The sequence below is a fragment of the Diabrotica virgifera genome, chromosome 5 (genome assembly GCF_917563875.1).
Source record: "Diabrotica virgifera virgifera chromosome 5, PGI_DIABVI_V3a".
NCBI lineage: Eukaryota > Metazoa > Arthropoda > Insecta > Coleoptera > Chrysomelidae > Diabrotica > Diabrotica virgifera.
In genome coordinates, this window is record NC_065447.1 from 156,924,456 (window position 1) to 156,944,920 (window position 20,465).

Here is a 20,465-nt window from a genome sequence, read left to right on the forward strand (position 1 = left end):
CATAAAATGTTCTCGCCATCTTTCGGTAATCTCTTCATTTTTTAATAATATGTTACCATCTTTGTCCTCTAAACCTGTTAATCCGTTTGATTTATTTTGTCTTAGATTTTTTAAAGTCCTATAAAGCAACTTCGCATTCCCCTTACTATCACTTTCCATTTTATTTCCAAATTCTTCCCATTGTCGATTCTTAGCTTCTTTAATTTTATTTTTAACCAGTATTCTCTGTTACTTATATTCTTGATAATTACTTTCACTTTTATTGCTTATATACTTTTTCCACAATTTTTTCTTCTTCGAAACTTCCAATTTTATGTCATTATTCCACCAAGCTGTACCTTTCAGATATCTTCCTTTCGTTACCCCACATACTTTACTCCCAGTTGCGTACACCAGCTCCTTAAAAATGTTCCATAATATTTCTATATTCTCCTCATTTTTCCAATTCGTTTTTCGTATTTCTTCATTTAATTTACGACAGTATTCTTTCCTAATATTTTCAGACTGAAGTTTGTATACTTTAATACTTGGTTGTTCGTAGCGATTTTCTTCATTTTTAATATTAAATGCCTGTTCTCTCCTTGTCTTTACTTTAGTTTCAACGAGAAAATGATCCGAGCTGATCTCATAGCCTCTTTTAACACGCACGTCCGCTATTTCATTTTTGTATCTGTTCTGTACTAATACTATAGTCCTGTCGCCAGGGGGGGTACAACGGCCTCGTTAATGCAGATGGACTTACCCAAGTTTTTTTTATGTATTTTGACCCGTAGAACACGAATTTTTTGGGTAACAGTTGATCCGGATGTCGATAAGATTGTTATAGACCAAGAACTTGAGGAATCAAATAACAGCGATTTTTGGCAAAACAAAACAATATTTTGTATTTTTTGGGTCATTTTAAGCAAAAAATATTTCTACAAGTTTTTTAGTAGGATGCACAGTTTTCGAGATAAACGCGGTTGAACTTTCAAAAAATCGAAAAACTGCAATTTTTAAACCCGAATAACTTTTGATTAAAAAGTAAAACAGCAATTCTGCTTAGCGCCTTTGAAAGTTCAAGTCAAATTATGTCGGTTTTGATTATTTGCATTGCTAAAAATTTATTGTGTTATTGTTAAACAAAGCTACAAACAACTAGTGCGTGAGTGATGTTTCTATGATTTCTCATTTAAAATCGAACGAGTAGGTAGAATAGGTACTAGTGCAATCAAGACTATTTCTACGTTACATGCGTTAAAACGCATGTAAAAGCACGGGAAACCCTACGTGTTTATAGCTTTGTTAAACAATAAAAAAATAAATTTTTACCAATGCAAATAATCAAAACCGATATAATTTGACTTAAACTTTCAAATGCGGTAAGCAGACTTGCTATTTTATTTTTTAATCAAAAGTTATTCGGGTTCAAAAATTGCAATTTTTCGATTTTTTTAAAGTTCAACCGCGTTTATCTCGAAAACTGTGCATCCTACGAAAAAACTTGTAGAAATATTTTTTACTTAAAATGGCCCAAAAAATACAAAATATTGTTTTGTTTTGCCAAAAATCGCTGTTATTTGATTCCTCAAGTTCTTGGTCTATAACAATCTTATCGACATCCGGATCAACTGTTACCCAAAAAATTCGTGTTCTACGGATCAAAATACATAAAAAAAACTTGAGTAAGTCCATCTGAATTAACGAGGCCGTTGTACCCCCCCTGGCGACAGGACTACTAGGTCAATAACGGATTTTTCGTTCCGCGAATCCATCACTCGTGTGTATTTATGAATCTCCTTGTGTTGAAAAAATGTGTTACTAACTTGCATATCATTCATGATGCAAAACTCGATGACTCTTTGTCCATTATTATTCCTGACCATTTCTCCATATGGTCCTATAGGGTAGTCATATTTATTGCTTGACCCCACTCGCCCATTAAAATCGCCTACTATTATGACCTTATGATTTATTTGGTCCATTTCGTCCTGCAATTGTTCCCAGAAGCTATCTTTGAGTTCCTTGGCTTCATTTTCCGATGGTCCATACCCAACAATAATTGTTGTCTTCTCGTTTTTACTCATATCTATTCTAAGAAGTCTTTCCGAAATATTTTTCCATCTAGTGATATTTTTATGCTCATTTCTGTGAACCATTAGGGCAACTCCTGCCCTCGCACGTTCTGACTCATTAACACCTCCAAAAATCATGTAGTGCTCATTTCTCATTTTAATACATCCACTACCTTTTCTCTTTGTTTCAGTTAATTCTAAAAAATCCATTTTTGTGTTTTCAAACTCATCAATAAGTTCCTCTTTTTTACCATTTAGACTTTGTATATTCCACAACCCAATTTTCCAATACTTATTTTGTTTTTCATTTTTTGCATTCATAGTTCTTTCATTGTCTGTATTTTTACGGTTTAGTTTTTGCATATTTTTGTCAAGACTCGCATCGATTTTGTTATATTCTCTCATGTCCCTAATCTGTGCCATGTTCGTATCCATATCCATCCTCGAATTTGCATTAACTAGTAGTTTTTTAAACCAGTTGCTGCTACATTATCTCTGACTATTTCTATATTATTCGCACTATGGTTCCATCTCCATTTGGTGTCTTCAATAACGATAAAACCATAACCCATTTTTATTCTTTTGCCATTTGCCTTTTCTTTTGCTGCTATATGTCTAAGATTTTTCTGCATATCAATCTCTTTAAGTGTTAAATCGCATTCAATGTATACGCGGTGTTGTCTATAACTTCTAAGATTACTTTTTGCTTTTAGTACTCTTAGTTTGTCTTTAAACTTACTAAACTCAATAATGCACATATTGTCGTTGATCTTTTGTACCTTATTTAACTCTGCCATTATCCGTAGCTCTTTATTTAAAAAGTTTCCTATTTCATTCTTAAGCTGTTCCATATCAGACGTACTTATTGGTAAACCCTTCATTATTAAATTATTTTTCTTTCTTTCTTTTTGGCAAATTTCTTTCTGATTTATCAATTTTTTGTTTCATACTCATCATTTCCTTTTTTAAATTTTCATTTTCTTGAATTATTTGTTTAATCTTTTCTTTGTACTCGCTATTCTCTTTTCTGAGTTCTTTCAGTTCTCCTACCAACTCACCTACCATGTTTTTTATATCCTCTAGTTCCTTATCCTTCTTTTTATTATCAGTTATTAACGTTTTCATCAGTTCCGTAATTTTATTCTCTCTACCTCCAGCATTCCTTGTATCGGGAGATCGATATACTTTTCTGCTCTTACTAAAGATTCCGTCAAATTCATTTCCTTTCCTTTTACCATCCTCTGATAAATAAGTGTCGCTGCCGCTGTCCGTCATCTTAATTTCAATTACTATTATAATTAATTGTTTGACTGTATTTTACTGGTATTCCTATTTCTATCTGAATGTTGTTTGTTTTTATTTATAAAATAAATATATGTTTTGCAATCAATTTGCTATTTACAGTAAAGGTTTAATTCAAATTGTTTATGCACGAGGAATTTGACACCGATTTCCACTAGGTCAAATTTATAAAACCATTACTAATTAAAAAATCACTTACCGCTCGCAAAATGTTAAATCAAAATCCTTCTGTGTCCTTTGTACAAACAACATTCACAACACTAAATAATCCTAAATCAATCCTTAATCACTTTTAAATCAATTTACATCACATATCTAAATGGTTTTCGTGGTAAAGCCCGAATCCGAGTTGTTTACCGCCGAATCACATAAATACGTGCGACCTCCTCGCTTGCTTCAACTCAACTCTGCTAAAATTAATTAAAATCAAATTTATTTTGATACACCAATTTGACAATTTATTATTTGAACATAATATAGTTATAATACCAAGAGCAAGCAACTTTTTCGAAGAATAATTTTAAGAAAGCTGGTTCTTTAATATAATCTCTATGCCCCCTTAAACAGCGTATAATACCTGCTACCTGGCTGCTGATACAGATTGCGTTCATTAGTTCGAAGCACATTACAGGTACCTACTATATGTATATTGAATTCAAAATTAATTTAAGAAGATAATTTTTTTGTCATTACTTTTGTCATTATTAGAAATATGAATACAAATATATTGTCAGTAATTTATATGCTAAAAAGTGTTACGTTTGACCTGTGCTCTTGTGCGGAATGGAAGCATGGACGTTAGAGGCCAGTTCCATTAACAAATTTGAGTGTTTAAAATGTGGTGCCTACGTCGAATGCTTAGAATGTCATTAACGGACAGACTCAGAAATGATTAAGTACTAAGAAGAGCGGGTTTACAGGATAGGGAACTTTTTAATTATGTTAAAAGTAAGAAGACTGCATACTTGGGGCATATATTACGAGCGGAACGATACACTTTTCAGCAACTAATACACAAAGATAGAGGGTAAGAGGGGTCTGGGAAAAAGATGCCATGGCTGCGCAATCGCCACCGCCAGTGGACAAGAATCCACGGCAATGCTGCTAAAAACAGTAATATTTTATAACCAAGACAATGTACGGTAGACGCCTAGGCAGAAATGTATGGAATCTTAAGAAGAAGAAGAAATATGAATTTATAATTGCTAGACATTTTTGGACGTTTTATTTATCTCAAACTTTAGTTGATAATACCAGATTTAAATAAAATATTAATAAATAAAACTATCATCTAGACAAGGCGAAAAGGGCGTGTTCGTTGGGAAAAATATTCCCATGAGATTTGTTTGCATAATTACATTCGTGAGACATCCCAGAATAAGGTTCAAGAAATCGCCCACGTGAAAAGTGGGCCAAATTTTTTTTAACAATTTTTTTTAATCAAATTCCAAAAATCAATATTTTTGGCCCGGACAATTTTTTGTAGGTTTTTTGGACCATTGGCGATTTTCAAGGCTTAATAACTTGGTTAAAAGTTATTATTATGAAAGTCAGATAGTGACTAAATCAAAGTTGGGCACGTGGTTCGCAGAGGTGACGACAGTTTGGAGAGATTAATTGTTTGTGGAAACGTTCAGGGGAGAAGATCAAGAGGACGATCACCAACTAGATGGTCTGACCAAATAAAGCATTCAGCTGGAAACTCATTTTGCAAAGCTCTTAGAGCAGCTGAAGATAGAGACCAATGGTGAAACATTGTTAGGAATATTGGAAGAAATCACGATCCTCAGTAATGGGAAAACGAGAAGAGAGAGAGTTGTGTTTTTTGTGCATCCACAAAAGTAGTTTCCGATGATTTACCGTGGGTTCTTATGTAGAGTGGACGTTGCATCACAGACGAGCGACTGTGGCGCTCGCATAAGAACCCACGGTAAACTACTTTTGTGGATCTACACAGTGGCCGGCCACTGAAGTCCGTCTGTAATAGCGCTTAGTCTTCTATACACTCATACAGTCTGTAATTCATTTTTATCTAAAATTATTTTCCGTCATCACTTTGAAAATAATTTACTGAATGAGCTACGCTTAAAAATTAATTTTAAAATGATTTTAATCAAAGAAACCAAATACATACACCCAAAAGTCACCTGGGTCTAATGTCAGAACAGCCATAATACTCAAATAACCATCTTATAAAGGCTTAAAATTTTAACAAGAGTTAAAATGAATAAAAAATTATAGGTATATTCATAATATACAGGGTGTAACAAAAATACAGGTCATAAATTAAATCACATATTCTGGGACCAAAAATAGTTCGAATGAACCTAACTTACCTTAGTACAAATATGCACATAAAAAAAGTTATAGCCCTTTGAAGTTACAAAATGAAAATCGATTTTTTCGAATATATCGAAAACTATTAGAGATTTTTTATTGAAAATGAATATGTGGCATTTTTATAGCAGGAGCATCTTAAAGAAAAATTATAGTGAAATTTGTGCTCCCCATAAAAATTTTATGGGGGTTTTGTTCCCTTAAACCCCCCCAAACTTTTCTGTACGTTCCAATTAAATTATTATTGTGGTACCATTAGTTAAATTCAATATTTTTAAAACTCTTTTAACTCTTAATATTTTTTCGATAAGGCAGTTTTTATCGAGTTGCGGCTTCTTTTTTAATATGTTTACATAAAAATTTTATGGGGGTTTTGTTCCTTTAAACCCCCCAAATGTTTGTGTACGCTCCAATTAAACTATTACTGCGATACCATTAGTTAAACAAAATGTTTTTAAAACTTTTTTGCCTCTTTGTATTTTTTCGAGAAGGCAAGTTTTATCGAGATATGGCTTCTTTTTTAATACGGTTCAAAATATACCTAAAAATGTAAATCATACATAAATTTTCATATTATTACCAAGTCTTCATAATCGTACTTAACCATATACAAATATGTGGTGGATTTGAAAAATATTCAAAATATCTCGATAAAAACTAACTTTTCGAAAAAGTACTAAGAGCCAAAAAAGTTTTAAAAATATTGTGTTTAAGTAATGGTACTACAATAATAATTTAATTGGAACGTACACAAAAGTTTGGGAGGGTTTAAAGGAACTAAACCCCCATAAAATTTTTATAGAGTGTCCAAATTTCACTATAATTTTTTTTAAGATGCTACTGTCATAAGAATGCCATATGTCCATTTTCAATAAAAAATATTTATTAGTTTTCGATATATTGGAAAAAATCGATTTGCATTTTGTAACTTCAAAGGGTTGTAACTTTTTTTATATGCACATTTGTACTAAGGTAAGTTAGGTTCAATCAAACTATTCTTGGTCCCAGAATATGTGATTAAATTTATGACCTGTATTTTCGTTACACCCTGTATTATGTATTCCCAAAATCGGAAAAACCATGATAACCAGATACCATGAAAATCATGATAACCGGATAACATTCCATTATATAGACCAATAAGTATTTTGTATATTCTAGCTAAACTACTTAAAAAACTGAAGTTTTAAAACGCAGAACCTAAATTAGAAAACATTTATTTAATAACAAAACAGCACAACTATAGAACAAATTTATCTTGTAGCACAGAGCACAACACACAACTATAGAAAAAATTTATCTTTTATAAAAAAAATAACTCAAAATCTTAAATACAAATTTTACTATTCGGCGGCCTTTTTCACATATCCAAGGCATCTAATAAAGGGTACCACCCGGTAAAACATAACCAAAAAATGGGTTTTTATCGAAAGAAGAGTATAACTTTTGTGGAGATAGCTGTAAGCCCAATTTTTTGTGTATTTTGTCAGAAGCTATATTTTTGATTTTTTCTAGATTTTTCAGTAACAGGTTTTTCCATCAGGTTCGCCACTTTCTTCAAAAACCTAAAAAACTGGTTATTGAAGGGTTTTTGGACATTTTCCTAATTTTATAGACTTGAAAATAGACCAAAGTGAGGTTTTTTTATAGGTTATACGCTATTATACTCTAAGGAGTGAGCTAATAATTGGCAAAAGAACGAAAAAGACGGAAAACATAATACGTTGTAAAATAAAATGGGACGAAACTAGTAGAGGTGGAAAATTATCAATAGAAATTTACATTATATTGATAGTTTCCCAGATGAATTTATTTAATTCTTTAAAATTTATCCAAAAGATAATGGAAACTCACAAAAATCACAAACCCCAGCACAAACCTTATGGAAATTAGGTCCTAGTGGATTTACTTCATACTTTGGGAAAATACTCTTTGAAGCATTGTGATGAAAAGTTCTTATGGGTACAACTCGATCGTATGGAGGATTTTTAAGATATAGAGGCACAAACTCGGAAAATTATAATATTTACTGGGTATTCCAATTACCTAAGTTACTGGTTATCTGGCAACATGTAGAAGTTTGGATAAAAGAAAAGTACTAGTAGTCTAGAATTTTTTCCTGGCTATTCAATGGCGACCTTTACTTTGACTTTGATCTTCAACGGACGTCATCATCTTCTACTGTTTCGATAGTTTTCGGCATTAAATTGATATAAACAGATTGCTCCTGGCTTTTTGGGATCGTTAAATACGAATATGCCATCAGAATTTTTCTCGAGACCACTGCAAGAGACGTCATCTTCTACAGTTTCGATGGATTTTGTCATTTAATTGATGCAAAAGAATTACTGGAGGGTTTTTTGAGGTCGCTAAACACGAAAATGCCACCAGAACCGACTCCCGGAGCACCTGGTTTCCAAGGTCAATGAAAGGGGCTTCGGTACTACCTTAATGCAAACGGATTAGGTATAGGTTTTTGGGGTTGCTGAACACGAATACGTTATCAGCACAGACACAGAAGCACCTGGTGCCTAAGACTGGCTATTTTCTGAAGTTTCGGAGGACTCAAATGAAGGAATCAAATGGATTACTTTTAGGTTTTTGGAGTTACTGAATATGAATACACTATCAAATCCGACCCACGAATCACATTGTGCCTACGGCACGTCATCTTCTAGAGTTTCGAGGGTTTTCGGCATTAAATTGATAAAAACGGATTACTCTTGGCTTTTTGGGGTCGCTGAACGCTAATACGACATCAGATCCGACCCACGGGGCACCTAGTGCGTAAGGGTATTCATCTTCTCGAGTTTCGAGAGTTTTGGGCATTAAATTGATACGAATAAATTACTCATGGCTTTTTGGAGTTGCTGAACACGAATACGCCATCAGAACAGACACCGGAGCACCTATCGCCTAAAGCTCGTCATTTTCTAGAGTTTCGAGAGTTTTAGGTACTAAATTGATGCAAACGGATTGGTCGATACCGAGTATTCGGAGGTTTTCTGAGTTGCTGTTCAAAAAAATCGTACAAATTGGTGAAAAGTTTTTTTGCTATTTGTAGATTTTTATTAAAATAACTATGTTGTGCCATTCAATTGCTTTAATTATTTATAAATATAAACTCAATTTATATCTGACAATGTTTTTCCTTTATTTATTTTAAGATCGATTTACTATATTCTATTTTGATAGTGTTATTCATTATGGTCACTAGATACTCCAGAGTGTCTTTTATCTAAGTTATATTCGTGTTTAGCAACCCCAAAAACACAAAATTAATCCGTTTGCATCAATTTAGTACCAAAAACTCTAGAAATCCCAGAAGATGACGTGTCTTAGGCACCAGGTACTGTTCTGATGGCGTATTTGTGTTCAGCAGCCCCAAAAACTCATGAGCAATACCCATTTACATCAATTTAATGCCGAAACCTGTCGAAACTCCAGAAGAAGACCTGTCTTAGGCACCAGGTGCTCCGTGGGTCGGAGCTGATGTATTCACGTTCAGCAGCTCCAAAAACCTGTGAGTAATCAGTTTACATTAATTTAGTACCGAAAGCTCTCGAATCTCCAGGGGCCCCTTTCATTGACCTTGGAAACCAGGTGCTCCGGGAGTCGGTTCTGATGGCATATTCGTGTTTAGCGACCTCAAAAAACCCTCCAGTAATTCTTTTGCATCAATTAAATGCCGAAAACGATCGAGACTCTAGAAGATGACGTCCCTTGCAGTAGACCTGGACACCACGTCCTCCAGAGGTCAATTCTGATGGCATATTCGTGTTAAGCGATCCCAAAAATCCCATGAGTAATCTGTTTATATCAATTTAATGCTGAAAACCCTCGAAACTCTAAAAGATGACGTCCGTTGAAGGTCAAGGTCAAAGTTAAGGTCGCCATTGGATAGCCAGGAAAAAATCTTAGACTACTAGCGTTGATTGAAATATTGAAATACCTCAATCAACGCTACTAGTACTTTTATTTAATCCAAACTTCTACATGTTGCCAGATAACCAGCAACTCAGGGAATTGGAATACCCGGTAAATCTTATAATTTTCCGAGTTTTTGCCTCTATATCTTGAAAATCCTTCATACGATCAAGATGTGCCCATGAAAACTTTTTATGAGGATGCTTCAAAGTGTATTTTCCCAAAGTAGGAACTAAATCTATTTTGGAACTGGGACCTAATTTCCCTAAGTTTTGTGCGGGGCAAAATCGGGGTCCAACGATATAAGGGCTGAAAATATTTCAATTAGATTATTAAAATATTTAACATTACAATCAATGCGACATTAAGCGGATGTATTAAGATTATGATAGACCATGTGGATGTTTCCTTGAATGAGGCATGTAGTGCTTAGGTGAGAGGCAAGGACCAACTGACTACCAACTTTGTAGCTAGTTTCAAATACCTGTTCACTGGACGTTCACACTGAAAATGGTCAGTTTTAGACCGAAAACGTTTTGTGGTTTTTTATTTTCCATTATCGTTGGATAGATTTTAAATAATTTTTAATAAATTCATATACCAATATACACAACAGAAATTTTTGCTTCATACTACGTTGTTTCATCGACGGTACACAGCCAACAATAGGGTTTATGCCTTTTCAATTTTTTTAATTATTGTTTTTCTATGACTATAATACCTAATTTCTATAAGCCCATGCTTTTATTTAAACTTTAATAGATGCATATGTAGATAAGTTATTTATGTATACTCTGGGCTAATTAGCAAAATTCATGGAAAAGTTATTTACCAGCAATTTTATTGCTGGAATCGAATTATAAGATCCTATATATTAATAATATAGGTATGCAAAGTCCGCAGATAGTGTGCTACTTTTTTATAAACAAGATGGCGCCGACAAATCGTATTTTTTTCAATTATTGCTCTATAACTTCGAAGATTTTGATTTTACAACCAAAACAGCTTAATAAAAATTCATCGCAATTAAATTCTGCATAGAGATATGTTTTTCACGATTTGCTCCGCCGAAAATTTTCCTCGGAAAATGCGGGTTTTCCTAACAAAAACTCTAATTTTCAAATAAAGTTTTAGGTAAGTAATTATTAATCAATAATTAAACAACTTAGTGACGTCAAAGATTTTTTGGTATAGATTGTAATTCCAGAAGCCGGTGAAAATTAAACGAATATTTTAGCAACAATTCTAAATCATCTTGGAGGAGACTACTAACTCAGTGAGAGCTTTATTAGTGGACTGTTTAGCATAGGGTGAATTTAAAATAGAATAAAAAAATAACAGTAAAAAAACCAGACCTTAAAGTAAATTGTAATAAAAATATTTCCTACCTTGTCATTTCTCGTTGCACAAGCTGGAGCAGGCCTGCTATTTTTCGTACTGCTATTGCTGAGTAGTATAAATCACTCGCGAGGACTATATTGAGTTTCTATACACTTTTCGGAATAATTGTAAGTGACTGTTAACCAAGAGAGTTGGTTGGCGAATTGTCTTTTTAAAATGAGGCGAGTAGGCAGGTAATTACATACAAAAAACTTTAAGGTTTTTACTTGAAAATAATGATAAAAATTAATACATACTCACTGAATTAGGTATTGGCCTACTCGTATATACGGGGTGTCCCATAATATTGAAAAGAAAATGAATTAAAATATTCTTTACAAAAACAAGAAAATTAAAAATTGTTATTCCTACTTATGTGGACGAACCACAACCGCCCACCACAATACGCAGTATTGTTACGGCTCAAAAGGCAAAGGACATAATTTTACTATAGAGCGTTTATATATACCACTATTAGTTTTCACTGTGGCCACTCTAACTATACCATCAGATCCAGGATGAACCTCAATTATACGGCCCAAAGGCCATTGTAGCGGGGGAATATTATTTTGGCGGATTACCACTAAGGTACCTAGTTGGACGTTTGGAGACGGAGAATTCCATTTAGCCCTTTGATGAAGAGTTTGGAGGTACTCCTTAGACCACCGTTCCCAAATCTGTTGGTGCAACTTATTTAATAATTGCCAACGATTCAACCGATTGTGCGGAACATCGAGCAACGTTTCTTCGGGCGGAGCACTCAAAGGCTCCATGGTCAAAAAATGTCCTGGAGTTAACGCACTAAGATCGTTTGGGTCTGAACTTAACGGGCATATTGGTCTCGAATTCATGATGGCCTCAATTTGAGAAAAAATAGTATATAACTCTTCAAAAGTTAGTACTTGTTCTCCAATTGTGCGAATTAAATGACCCTTTACCGTCTTAATATTAGATTCCCATAAACCTCCAAAGTGTGGAGAAGAAGGGGGAATGAGATGCCATTGAATAGATTCATGAGAAGCAGCTTGTGATGCCAATCTGTTAATTTCTGCTCTGGCTCCAACAAAGTTAGTGCCATTGTCACTATAAACATGTTGACATCGGCCTCTACGACTGACAAATCGCTTAAACGCAGCTAAAAACGCGTCAGTGGATAAATCAGATACGAGCTCTAAATGAAGAGCTTTTGTTGAGAAACAAATAAAAAGCGACAAATACCCTTTAAGAGTTTGAGACTTTCGAAGTTTGGAAGCTCTTATAGGAAAAGGGCCCGCAAAATCAACTCCAACATTACTGAAAGGTTTTAGTTGAGATATTCGAGCTAGCGGTAGATTTCCCATTAACGGAACTGGAGACAAAGGATTCACCTTAAAACATTTAACACATTTAGACAGTACTCTACGAATGGCTCGTTTGGAAGATATAATCCAAAAACGCTGAGAAATTAGGTATTGAACAGTTTGAAGCCCGGCGTGTAGATATTGCAGATGAGTAGATTCAATAATCATATCAGTTAATTTACAACTGTTAGGAAGTAATGCCGGAAATTTGCGATCATACGAAATGGGCGCATTAGCTAGGCGACTACCTACACGTAGAATTCCCTTTGCATCGATAAAAGGTGAAAGCTTTCTTAAATTTTTTGGAAGCAGCTGTTTATCTTGGATAAAATTTATTAAAGTATTAAAAAAGATCTGCTGTGTTCGTTTAACAAAAACCAGTAAGGAGTTATGTTGCTCCAATAAACTTAAACAACCTATTTCCAGATTACCATATCGGTTTTTGGTTACATAATGGAAAAAACGAATAATGTAACACAAACATCGAACACACCTATTTAAAGACGAAGGACGATCCAATAAAATATCTAAAAAATTATTGGGAATTTCAGCAATCAATGCGACAGTCCGCACTTCCAAATTTACATTAGTAGACTCCTTTGAATTAAGTTCAAAGAACGTTAGCGGATCAGATTGTAAGAAGGTTGGCCCCGCCCACCATTTGGAACAGTTAATTAACTCAGAGGGTAAGCAACCCCTTGAACCAATGTCAGCAGGATTTTCTTCAGAAGGAACATAGTGCCAACATGAAGAAGTTACTCGTTCCTGCACATAAGCTACTCTATTGCTCACAAAAGTTTTCCACTGATGAGGGGAAGATTGTAACCAACGTAATGTAACAGCAGAATCAGAATAACAGTATATTTCCTTGATTTCTACTTTATCTTTAATAACAGAAGAAACAAAGGAGACTAGTCGAGCCACTAAAACCGCAGCAGACAATTCTAATCTGGGAATAGTAAGTCCCTTATTAATGGGTGCGACCTTAGATTTAGCTATAACAAAAGAAACAAAAGGTTGGCCTGAAGGTGATAAGCATCGAAAGTACAAGACAGCGCAGTAACCTTTCTCGCTAGCGTCACCAAAACAGTGAACTTCTAAGCGTAAAATATCGTCAATTAATAAACGACGAGGTAAATTTAATTTACTCAAATATGCTACATCATCAATGTATTTTTTCCACAAACGGATAATTTCTTTTGATGGAGCATCATCCCAACCAATCTTTTGAGTCCATATTCTTTGAATAAGGTGTTTAATTAGAAATGTTATTGGAGATAAAAATCCAAGAGGATCAAATATTTTTGCTAAATTGGACAAAAGATGACGTTTTGTACAAGAAGAGTCTAAAACTTGAACTTTAAAAGCAAATGTATCCGAAGAAGCGTCCCATTCCAACCCTAATACTTTAAGTGTTTTGGACGAAATATCATCATTAAATGTAAGAGGTTTTATTGCTAAATCTGATACAGCTAATCCTTTCAATAAATCGGGTACATTACTGGACCATTTTTTCAACTCAAAACCTCCTTTGGCAAGTAAGGCAATAAGTTCGTCTCTTAGTGCTAAGGCATTTTCGAAACTAGGACAGGAAGAAATGATATCATCAACGTAGGTTCCAGTTTTAAGTGCCTCGGCTGCTAGAGGAAACGAATCCCCGTCATCATTAGCCAACTGATGTAGACATCTAATAGCAAGATAAGGAGAACAAGAGAGACCATAAACAACTCTGTTGATACGAAGATCTCGAACAGGTTCAGAATTATTAGAACGCCAAAGTACTCTTTGATAATCTGTTTGAGTAGGATTAATTAAAATTTGCCTATACATTTTAGAAATATCGGCCGTAATTACATAACCATGCAATCGAAAATTAATCAAAATTGTACAGATGTCAGTCTGAAGCTTAGGACCAGTGAATAATTTGTCATTGAGTGAGGGTTGATTTGGAAGATGCCCGGAACCATTAAAAACGACCCTTAATTTACTTGTTAGACTTTCAGGTCTTAAAACACAATGATGCGATAAATAGTAAACATAAGGTGAATCGAAGTTATTCAATGGGACAGGTTCCATGTGACCGAGCTCAACAAATTCCTTCATAAAGGTGCGGTATTGGTCATAAAGTTCAGGAGATTTTTGAAGCCTTCTTTCTAATGAATAAAACCTACTAAGAGCAAGTGATCTAATATTAGGAAAGACAGGATTTTCTTCCTTAAAAGGTAGATCTACTACAAAGCGTCCTGATTGTTCACGCTTATAAGTATTCATAAACATATTTTCCACTTTAGCGTCATCAGGAGCTAAGCAAAAAACTTCAGGGACTGCTTCTAATTCCCAGAATTTCTTTATTTGCTGATCCAAAGAAACCGTATCTTCAACTTGGCAAAATAAAGAAGTAAGAGTAGGTACCTTTGAAATATTTACTTTTCCCATAAGCACATAGCCAAATATAGTATTAATTGCATCAGGTTGATCTTGATTGCCGTAAATACGTCCATCCAAAAGAATTGTAGAGAATACATCAGCTCCTAAAAGAATGTCGATGGATCCTCTACGAAAGAAGTTATCATCTGCTAACTTTAAATTAGCAATATGGGGCCAAGTATTAACTTCTAAATTACATAAAGGCTGATCCTCACATATTTTTGTCAAGACTAACGCATCGGTTGTCAAAATAGGAGAAGATTTACGTACTGGTTTAAAAGAAATGGTAACCCCACCTAAATTAGTGGTCGACTGCATAGAACCTAATCCTTGGATGTTAGCTGAAGTTTTCATGGGACGTAAACCTAAACGCCTAAGGGTCTTTTGACAGATGAAGGACGTCATGCTTCCCGAATCTAACAGACACCTAACAGGTTGGTAGTTACCGTGACAATCAAGCACCTCAATACATGCAGTGGAAAGCAAAGTACTTTTATCAGCGGAAGAAAAACACACAGAAACGGATGATCCAGTCGTTGAATTTAAAGTGGATGCCGCCGAATCTTGAACATTCTCTTCTTTCTTAGAAGAGGAGAAGCAAAGGAGTGTATGATGTTTTTTATGGCACGAGTGACAAGTCCATGTAGATTTGCATAGGCTAGAACGATGTGATCCAAGACAGTTAATACACATCTTGTTCTTTTTTATTAATTGAAATCGATCTACAGGAGATTTTGCCAAAAAAACGGAGCATTTATAAATGGCATGGGTATCATTAGTTTTACAGATAGAACATTTTGGTTCAGGTTCTGTTTGAGCAAGCAATGATGTAGATTTGGAAGAATTAGGTTTTTTAGAAAAGTTAGATTTTGGTTTAGTGTGAAAATCAATATTATCTAAAGCGAGACAACTTTGATTTAAAAAATCAATCAGTTTTTTATAGCTTGGGATGGTTGAATTATTATGAAAAAGCTCAAAACGTGTTACTAAAGAAACAGTTAATCGTTTTAAAATCATTTGAACAAGTATAAAATCCCAATGTACTGTGGGTAGTCCTAGCTTATTTAGAGATGCCACATTTTTCGAAAATGTATCTAACAACTTGCGTAGTTCTTTTGGATCTTCTGAAGTCAGTTGTGGTGAACTTTCAAGGTTATTCCATAAATTGGCAGCGATTACCCTAACATTATTAAACCTTTCACAAAGCAGATCATAGGCAATTGGATAATTGTTTGCTGTGATGTCAATATGATCCACAGCATCGCGCGCTGCACCCTTTAAACACGATAGTAACAAATTAAATTTGTCAATTGGTTGTAAGTAAGTAAGAGTATGAACGCGAGCATCAAACTGATCTATAAAACTTCTAAATTCAGTTATTTTTCCACTGAAAGATGGCAATTCCGGTTTTGGTAAATTAAAATAATTTATAGGTAAAGGATTTTGAGACTGTGAAGTTGATGTAGTTTGCTGACTTGATGTTGAAGATTTTCTAAAGGCTTGCACGTATGTTAATTTAATTTTATAATATAATTTGTCAAAATTACTACGGCAATCATCTTCGACTTTAAATAGCGCGTCCTCATTATCTTGCTCAGAAACTAACATAATTATTTTATTATGAAGATCATAAAAATTGTCACGAATTTTTTCCAATCCTTCATACATAACTTCCAAAACCGGGTAAAAATTCTTATCGTCAGCAGCTACCTTTAAAGCAACAGCATGAATTTCAGTCATTTGTTGCACTTCAACTTGTCTTAAAGATTGATATTTTTTAATTTTATCTGCCATTTTGTAAATTTAAATGTAGAATTAATAAATTTAGAAAAATATGAAATTAGCGTTAGGAAATAAAATAGGTTCACCACACGAAAATTAATAAAATACAACCGAACTTTGTGCTAATAAAATAGAAAACTATGTCCTCTGCTATTTGAATATTTATAGACAAAAAATAATTATAAAACATAAACCCTTTAAATAAAAATTACTGTGTAAAATAAACACACAGTTTCATCTATAATAGAGTCAACCTGTATAATAATTATTATAACAAAATTTGTCTATTGGCCGACGTTGACAATTTAATAATAATTACTTTTACATTAATGTGTTCCTTTTTTACTTAAAAAACAACATTAACTGAGGTATAGGTACCACTAACGATCGGCACAAACAAAAAACCAATGTACTAATTGATACGTGATTTTAATTTTGTAAAGAATATTTTATCGCCTTATGTTAAAGAATAACAAAAAATAAAGTCAAAGGAAATGCGGTTAAATAACCTGAATTTGATTCTGATCTTTGTAAATTAGCAAAGTATGACAATAAAATCAAACAATTCAGGTTTAAAAGAAACTTTCCCCGACTATATTACCCTCTTAGAAAAATGAAAAATGCAAGAAAAAAATATAGAAAATGGATCTATCCGGCTCGAAGGACCAATAAATCATCTTGGAGGAGACTACTAACTCAGTGAGAGCTTTATTAGTGGACTGTTTAGCATAGGGTGAATTTAAAATAGAATAAAAAAAATAACAGTAAAAAAACCAGACCTTAAAGTAAATTGTAATAAAAATATTTCCTACCTTGTCATTTCTCGTTGCACAAGCTGGAGCAGGCCTGCTATTTTTCGTACTGCTATTGCTGAGTAGTATAAATCACTCGCGAGGACTATATTGAGTTTCTATACACTTTTCGGAATAATTGTAAGTGACTGTTAACCAAGAGAGTTGGTTGGCGAATTGTCTTTTTAAAATGAGGCGAGTAGGCAGGTAATTACATACAAAAAACTTTAAGGTTTTTACTTGAAAATAATGATAAAAATTAATACATACTCACTGAATTAGGTATTGGCCTACTCGTATATACGGGGTGTCCCATAATATTGAAAAGAAAATGAATTAAAATATTCTTTACAAAAACAAGAAAATTAAAAATTGTTATTCCTACTTATGTGGACGAACCAAATTCAATTGTTAATTAACAAATTACGATCGCAATAATAAACAAAATAATCATGATACATTGATCAAACTTATAAAGATTATAAAGATGAGATGCTTATTTAATATTTTATCGACAAAATATAAATTTTTCTTTTTTTTGTATAATCTTTAAATTTTGAAAAAAAATAGTTATAATACGCTGGTCTAATTAGTAAAGTACAAAGAAAGGTTATTTACCATTAATTTTATTGCTGGAATCGAATTGTAAGATCCTATATATTATTAATATAGGTATGCAAAGTCCGCATATAGTGTGCTACTTTTTTTATAAACAAAATGGCGCCGACAAATCTTATTTTTTTCAATTATTGCTCTATAACTCCGAAGATTTTAACTTTACACCAAAAACACTCAAATAAAAATTTACCCCAATTTAATTCTGCATAGAGACAGGTTTTTTCCGATTTGCTCCGACGAAAATTTTCCTCGGAAAATGTGGGTTTTCCCAACAAAATCTCGAATTTTCAAATAAATTTTTGGGCCAGTAATTATTTATCAATAACTATAGAGCTTGGTGAAATACAAGCTTTCTTGTTATAGATTATAAATTCAGAAGCCGGTTAAAATGAAACGAATATTTTAGCAACAATTCAATTGTTAATTAACAATTTACAGTCGCAATAACAACCAAAATAATCATGAGACATTGATCAAACTTAAAAAGATTATAAAGATGTGATGCCTATTTAATATTTTGTCGACAAAATATAAATCTTTCATTTTTTTGCATAATCTTTAAATGTTTAAAAAAAATTGTTATAAAAAAATTAACATTTCTCAGAAATTGTTCATTATATTCTAATTTAAAAAAATACTTAAAATGCGTATTTCATAGATCTTGAAAATTAATGCTTTAAAAAAATTTTCCAACCATTTGCAAAAAAGTTATAAAACAGCAAAGTAAATATACGAAATCTCCGTTGTTTATAATTAGTTTTAATTGTTTCAAAGCTTAAAAGTGAGTCTATGGTACAACCTAATTACTCACAAAGAATGTAAAAAATTACTGCAATGGTTATATTTTAATCAAAGATTAAAAACACTTTTTTTTGTAATTTTTAGCGCAAAAGTAGGCCTGATAAAGAGTCGGAGCTAAAATGTTCACTCGAAGCGACTGACACGCAGCATGCATTATTTATTAAAAGTGCACATTACGCGGCCGGTCGTCGCTCCGAGTGAAAATGTTAGCTACAGTACTGTGTTACTCTACTTTCGCGCGTGTAAATTACAAAAAAATATATTTATAATCTTTAATTAAAATATAACTATTAAACTGAAAATCGATATTTTTTTGTAAATAATTAGCTTGTACTTTAAACTCACTTCTACGCTTTGAAAGAATTAAAAAAAAAAGTATAAAAACAGTAGTAATCGTATGATTACTTTGCTGTTTCATAACTTTTTTACAAATGGTTGCAAAAAAGTTTTAAAGCATTCATTTTAAAGATATTTAAAATGCCCATTTTAGCTATTTTTTAAATTATAATATAATAAAACCTTTCTGAGAAACGTTAATTTGTTTATAACTATTTTTTTAAACATTTAAGGATTATGCAAAAAATAAAAAATTCATATTTTGTCGACAAAATATTAAATAGGCATCTCATCTTTATAAGATTTCAAAGCTTGATCAGTGTATCATAATTATTTTGGTTATTATTGCGACCGTAAATTATTAATTTACAATTGAATTGTTGCTAAAATATTTGTTTAATTTTCATCAGCTTCTGGAACTATAATTTAAACCAAAAAGGCGTTTAAGTCACCAAATTATTTTATTATTGGTAGATAATTACTTATCTAAAACTTTATTTGAAAATTAAAGATTTTGTTGGGAACACCCGCATTTTCCGAGGAAAATTTTCGTCGAAGCAGATCGGAAAAAACGCGTCTCTATGCAGAATTTAATCACGGTGAATTTTTATTCGGGTGTTTTTGTTGTATAAAGTTAAAATCTTCGGAGTTATAGAGCAATAATTGAAAAAAACACGATTTTCGTGCGCCATTTTGTTTATAAAAAAAGTAGCACACTATCTGAGGACTTTGCATACCTATATTATTAATATATAGGATCTTATAATTCGATTCCAGCAATAAAATTGCTGGTAAATAACTTTTCCCAAAAATGGTCTATTCTCCGATAATCAGCCCAGACTAGTAGCAATAAGAGACGAGTTCGATAAAAAGTTTTTACTGACGTGGTGCATACAAAATTTTATCGTCAACAATTTGATATTGGTTTTAACATTTACAATTTACAATTTAAAAACTTTTTAAATTGTAGACTTCATAATAATTTCATGACAGTGATGACAGATAACTTTTGCAAGATGGCCGCTTTCGACTTTTAATCGATAGTTATCAATATTGAATAATTACTAAATCGGTAAAGTTTAAATTTATTTTATATGAATATAATTACAAAATGTTACAGAATTCTCCTTTTTGACATAAATTTAATTGATAATATCGCTAATTGTGTATTTTATTTTTAATAATTAAAGTAAATAAATTTTAGTTCACTCAAATAATCGCGATTCGATTACTGCCATCGACCACTTACATTCAATTTCGATTAATTTGATTAATCGCGGCAGGTAAAGTAAAATTCTTCTTTCAGTACAATAAAGTGATATTTTACAGCCGCACATGAGAGCAAATGCGTACAATCATGAATGATTTTA